Genomic DNA, 6272 nt, shown 5'->3' on the forward strand with positions numbered 1-6272 from the left:
CTGCTCTGATCCACACCTGGCAGGGGTGTCGCCTGGGGCCGGGGCAGGGAGAGTGCTGCACAGGGCTGTTCCCCATGCCCCGGGCAACACAGTCACAAAACTGGATGACATGGGGGGGTGGCAGCCACCCTGCTCCGGCCAGTGCCCAATTTATAAGTGCTGGTAAGTCTAAGGAAGAGACATGAGCATTTTTTCCGATAAAATACAAACATTTGTTAAAATAGTTCCTCTGGGTATTCATTAATGGCTCTAAACCTGCTCCACCTCCCACCCTGCGCCCCTGCCAGAAAGCTTTAGGCTTTCCCGGGCCAGAAAGCTCCTCCCAGTGTGGGAGGCTCTGGGTCAGCTGGGCTCCAATGGCCTCAGTGGCCTTGCAACCTCCCATGTCCCTACTCACGCCCCTGAATGGGTTGGCCGAGGCTCCCTCTGCCCCCCCAACAAATGTTTATTCTTGCCTTGGGCCTCTGTCCAGGTGGCTGTGGTTACCTGGCCTCCTCCCTCCCCTCGGCTGGCCTCAGCCTCCAGGTCTCTTTGCTAGGTGCCAGCTGCACTACCCTGTGCCGCATGTACCCAGGGTCACAGCGCTCACTATGTCCTGGCCACAGGGACCCAGCAGCTGCCTGAGCTGTCACCCATATGAGGACATCCCGGAGCTCTGTGACCTGCAGCAGCTTCGTGATACAGCCTTCTCTGCTTTCTGAGCTCCCCTCTCAGGGCTTGAACCCTCCCCAAACTCCGTCCCAGCCTCAGTGATGTTTCCCATTCCTGGTCCCCAAACCAGCGCAGCTCCTTGTGCATGTTCCTCGACTTGAAATCAGAAGCACAGTCACGTGTCACTTACCAATGGGGACATGCTCAGAATGAGGCATCGGTGGATTTTGCTGTTTGCGCAGACTCAAAGCCAGATGGCAGTACCTGCTACATACCTTGGCTCCGTGGCAGGTACAATATGTGGCAGAGCTGGTTGCTTCTTGAGGCAGTGCGAACAAAGCCACACAGTATTAAACCAATCGCGGAATGAGACAGTGTGATGGACACGAGACGCAGGTGGCTGTCACCGGGGGAACACAATACACTGTTCCACAGCAAGCATGGCTTTTGTATGTAGGAGGAGGAGCAAGCAGGAGGTCCTTGGTTTTGTCCTCAGTGCCAAAAAGAAAGATAGAAAGGATACACAGTACACAGCCAGCTAGGTCAGGAAGGGAGAGAAAAACCCAGGCTAGTGCAGGAAATTTTGGCAGCAGCCCCTGAAGGGCACCATCCAACACCATGGGCCACACTGCCCCGGCCCTGGAGGTGCAGCAAGGTCTACTCCTTGGGTGAATGCCTCAGGCTACCAAGTCACTAGGCAATCGGACTGTTTCTGCTCTCTCTCACCCTTGGGTGTGTGGTCTGTCACTGAGCAGAAAGTCACCGTTCAGCACACGACTGCACTCACTGGGAGAGTCACACAGCTCTTTTCAGGGAAAGTGCCACCTTTGGGAACCTGGTAGGCTCTATGTGGCCTTGGTTTAAGGCCAAGGACCCAAGGAAGCCTCTGAAGAGAACTGGAAGCCTTCCTGTAAGGAAGGAATAGTCTAGTACAGTTTTGTAATCTAAGAGCTCACTGTAACCCAAGTAGACTGGTGACGATTGCTTTATTTTATTTCTTGGTACCAGGGACCGAGCGCAGGACCTTCCACTTGCCAGGCAGGTGCTTCTGCCCCTAGCTCTCTCCCTGGCTCAACTGCTTTATTTTAGAAGCCGATCGTGTTGTTGAAGAAGAGGCTATGCTCGCGGCCCATTCTGGCGATGGTCGGGGACTGCTTCGGGAACTGCCTGGAAGCCTCGTACGCTCCCGGGCCGGGGGTTTTCTGAAAACAGGGACAGATGAGATGGTGACACAAAAGTCATAACCCTGACTTTGGCTGCTGCGCATGATGTGGCTGACAGATGGATCCTCTGGAGGGGGTCAAGGGCCACACTAGTGGGGGGCCTCATACTGGGGGGCAACCAGGGAGCTGAGGTGGCTGCTGTTGGAGGCAGCATGAGATTAGGAAGGTGCTGAGACAAGGGAACCCACCTGGCACCGCTTGGGGAAGCAGGGGCACTCCACCAGCACCTCAGGGGATGCTGTCTCCCTGTCCCCAGTATGCCACCTGCCTCCCCTCCAGTGACCTTGTCTAGTGGCCGGGCTAGCAAGACTGGATTCCAAACCTGGATGGGCTGACACCCTGGTGGCAGGGCACAGACCTTGCCTGTGAGCCAGCTGCTTGGGAGGCTGAAGCCGGAGGCTGAGGCAGAAGGCTCAGGAAGGCCAGCCCGGGCTGGGCCACTGACCAGAGCCACATCTCAAAATAGAAATGAAACAAGCGGGGGATATAGTTCATTGCCAAGACCCTGGGTTCAATCCCAGTAATACAAAAATAAACAAATAATAGATAAAATATAAAAAAAAATAAAAAGGGGCTGGGGAGATAGCTCAGTAGAATCATAGCGAGGGGTGTGAGTGGGGGGTAGAGCACATGCCTAGGTGCACAAGGCCCTGGGATCAATTCTTTGTACTGCAGGGTGGGGACAGTGCCTGCCTCCTAAACTCTGTCCCTGACCCCGTGTGATAAAGCACTACGTTTCTCAACCCAGTCTGTGGGCCCCGGGGTCAGAGTATTCTCAAAAGACCCACAAGTTCTCAAGCCATCACACCTTCATTTTGATGAAGTCCTTTTACCAAACATTTTGTCAATTAATGTAAACCAAGTCTCTCCCGTAGCACTAAGTACAAGTGAAGGCCCTGCCCATAGACTCGGGCTGGTTTCTGGGGTGGGCCTTTCCCACATTGGGGGTGTGCATACAGTCTTGAAACACAAAGGGATCTTTTAAAACGTATTTAGTACAGTGTCTATAGCGTCTTACTACACAGATTGGACTCATAGTGATCCTCCTGTTTTCAGCCTCCCAAAAGCTGTGATTACTCAGTCTCAGCGTGCCCCGGGGATGCTTTAGTCCCTGAGCTATCTGGCCACCCCACAAAGGATTTTTATCTTGTACCTCTCAAAGAGACAGTGGTGTTGCAATTAAGGACAAGTGGTTCCAGCTGGGGGCATGGTGCATGCCTGTCGTCCCAGTACTCGGGTGGCTGAGGGTGGGGGTACCTGGGACTGCCAGCTTCCTGGATATCCCGAGTCTCTGGCTAGGCTCTGTGACCTCAGGGCCACAGCATTCGTGCTGTATTTTTCTCCGGATTTAGAAAAGCTGCTCACTAATGAATGTGCGTCCAAGGCCTGCTGTGATGGAGCACACCTCCAATCCCAGCACTCAGGAGGCTGAGGCAGGAGGATTGCCACAAGTTTGAGGCCAGCCTTGGCTACATATGAGCTCAAGGCCAGCCTGAACTACGGAACAAGTCTCAAAAAACAAACAAACAAAAAGGACAAGAGTTTCAGAGTTCAACAAGAGGGTCAGCCAAATAGCTCAGCGGATTAAAGCACCTGCAAGCAGGTGCAGGGGCACGGGGGGTTCGATCCCCAGGCCTACCTGCTGACCCCATCCCCTGGGTGCACTGAGAAGATAATTGAGACTGGGTGTAGTGGCATGCACCTATAGTCCCAGCACTTGGGAGGCTGTAAACAGGTGGATCACTGTAAACAGGCAGATCACTATGAGTCCAATCTAGTAGTAAGACCCTGAACACCTTGTAGATACTTCCCTAACATAAAATAAAATAAAATAAATTTTTAAAAGTCTCCTTTAGGGGCCGGGGAGATAGCTCAGTAGGGTAAGTGCTTGCCTGGCAAGTACAAGGGCCTGAGTTCAATCCCCGGTTCCACCAAAAAAAAAAAAACAACCCAGAGTCCAACAGGTCTGACTTCGATCCCTCCTCCCACCACTGGCGGACTGTGTGATTCTGGGCCACTGGTCTGCGCAGGGTACTTGCCTGGCGAGAGGCTCTGAGCTCACTGCGCTCTCTGAAACAGACAGGCTGTGCCAGGCTAGCAGCTGGCCCTGCACGTGTCTGCCCCCACGAGCACCACTGCTCACTGTGACCACGGCCTGTCAGTTCCACCCTCCCGTGCACAGACGGGGACAGAGGGCTGCCTACAGATGCTGCTTGAGCAACGAGCTGTTTCCCTTACCAAAAGCAGAGGTGCAGTCCAGCAATCTAATCAAGTCCTGGCCACACATCAAGGGAGCAGGGCCCTTCGTTGGCACTGCTCTTGAGGGCGTAGCTGGTATGCAGATCCCGGAAGGCCAGAGCACAGCCGAGGAGCGTCAGGGCTCCTGCACCAGCAAGACCGCCAGACACAAGGCTGCTGAGTGTGGCTCAGCCTCCTCTAGAAGCTCCAGCCAGCGTGGGCCTGCAGCCCTCATTGCACTGTCACCAAACAGCTGGCTTGTCCTTGGGCTTCCAGGACAATTCCCATAAGGCTGGACAGCAGCCCAGAAGACCAGGCTGGTCGTGGATGCTTATGGTCAGCACTACTGTTCCGAGTTTTGCTCAGCGTGCTGGGGTTTGGCCAGCATGGCTCAGTCTTCCTGAGAGTGCTCCAGCTGTGGGCTCTGACCAACGGCTGTTTCTGGGTCCTAGTGCTGTCCCGGAGGTGCGGGGAGCCCCTGCCTCTTGTCAGTCTACCTACACGTTTATTGACGGGGCCTCCACACAGGGGCAGTGCCCCATCTCTGACGCCCAGCAGCTCTGGGGCAGGGCAATGAGGCCGTCAAGCAAATGAAAGTGGTTTTTCAGCACTGAAAAATATTTTTTAAATACCACCATTAGCAAGTGCCATGTCATTTTTGTGGTCTTCTTGGAGCTTTTGAGGCTCTGAATCCATTTTCTTCACAGCTGTCTGTGGCTCTGGGCTTCTGTCTTCTTCTCACCCTCAGTTGCTCCACCTCTGTGGGCCCATTTGGTTCCAGGCGGCTCTTTCTGCTTCAGCTCTCTGCTTCTTGGGCTCTCAGAAGCCACACAGACGCTTGGCTCTGGAGGCTAAAGATGGTGACCTACACAGCCCAGGTCAGCCCGTGAAGGGGCTGCTTACACCCCCTGAGAGCATCCAGGTCAGAGCGCAGGCAGGCAGCTGGTCACCATCACAACGGTTCTTGACTGCCCCACGAGTCAGTGTGGTCTCGGGGACTCGAGCCAGCCTGGCTCTGAAGCTGGTACATCTGCCTCAGCAGAAATGACACTGCAGTCCCCCATCCCACCCTGCCCCCTCTTCCCAGGAGCCTCGGGCCCACACTGAAGCTCCTGGGGGAGGAGGGAGGTCTGTCCTTTATAATACTTACTGAAAAGCTGGGCAAAAGCCGGGGTACCCTGGATTGAAAACAAGAAGTAACAGAAGGTACTGGAGGTGTTTTCAAGTTATAGTGACCTGGTCCTGGGCCTTCATGCTATAGGATATTAGAAAAGAAAGAAGAACGTTTAATTGTTACTTTTGATTATTTAGGTTTTATTTACCTTCCACAAATAAATGCAGCAGTCAGCGTGATGTGGTAAGAAATCCTCCAGACCCGGGCTCAGAAGATCTTCCCAAGCACGAGCCAGGGCAAGAGTGATGCTGCTTTCACCTGTGGGCGGTAGGGGCTGGAGAAAATGAAGTGACCCATAACTGTCTCTCCTCGGCCCTGCCTGGGCCCCCAACACCCACAAGCGCTCACCCCACAGTCAAGCTCCCACTGCGAATACTAATGCTGCCCTGAGCTGTGGGCTTCAGGAAACACAGCGACTCTTTCCTACCCAGGTAGCATCTATCATCTCAGTCCGGAAAAGCACCCGCAAGCTGTTCCTGCAAACAAGCACCACCCAGTGAGATTGACACAAATGGAAGAGCAAGCTTTTAAAAGGATAAACATCCCATCTGGAAAATTGCCAAAAGGCGGTTTACCAAGAGAAAATACAAATGTTCGATAGGTAAGCTGCGGGAGGGAGGGCTGTAACCTTATTAATAATCAAAGAAATTCTAATGAAACAATGAGATACTTTTTTTTTTTAAGACAAGTTCCAGAAGATTAACAAAAGTTAAGAAAGAAAAAAGAGACAGAGAAGGAGGGAAGAGGAAGGCAAGGAAGAAGGAAGGAGGGAAAGAAGGAAAGAAAGGAAAAGAAAAGGAGGAAATGAAGGAGAAAGGAGAGATGGAACGAACCTACAGATACTACAAGGAACCTGGGCTCTCCTATACAGTGTTGCAGAAGGATAAATTTGGTCAATACGAAAAGTTTAGAAAAAACTAACTCTCTCTCTCTCTCTCTCTCTCTCTCTCTCTCTCTCTCTCTCTCGTATTTTGTACAGGGTCTCA

At 52.9% G+C, this 6272-nt stretch overlaps 1 non-coding gene and 1 pseudogene across 2 annotated transcripts; both read right to left on the reverse strand.

Annotated features, from left to right (window-relative positions):
* Positions 1-1794: 1794 nt before the first annotated feature.
* Positions 1795-5707, reverse strand: Stpg4. Of its 2 annotated transcripts, XR_002820352.1 has the most exons (4): positions 5635-5707; positions 5435-5544; positions 5263-5290; positions 1813-1853 (listed from the first exon to the last, which is right to left on the reverse strand). It is a non-coding gene; the product is annotated as a sperm-tail PG-rich repeat containing 4 (transcript). The 2 variants fall into 2 exon arrangements; XR_002820351.1 differs by lacking the exon at positions 5263-5290 and having other exon boundaries at positions 1795-1853.
* A 25-nt stretch (positions 5708-5732) lies between these two features.
* LOC105740846 overlaps positions 5733-6272 on the reverse strand; it is a 25569-nt pseudogene continuing 25029 nt past the window's right edge.

Source organism: Octodon degus, unplaced genomic scaffold, assembly GCF_000260255.1.
Source record: "Octodon degus isolate 3935 unplaced genomic scaffold, OctDeg1.0 scaffold00020, whole genome shotgun sequence".
Classification (NCBI taxonomy): Eukaryota; Metazoa; Chordata; class Mammalia; order Rodentia; family Octodontidae; genus Octodon; species Octodon degus.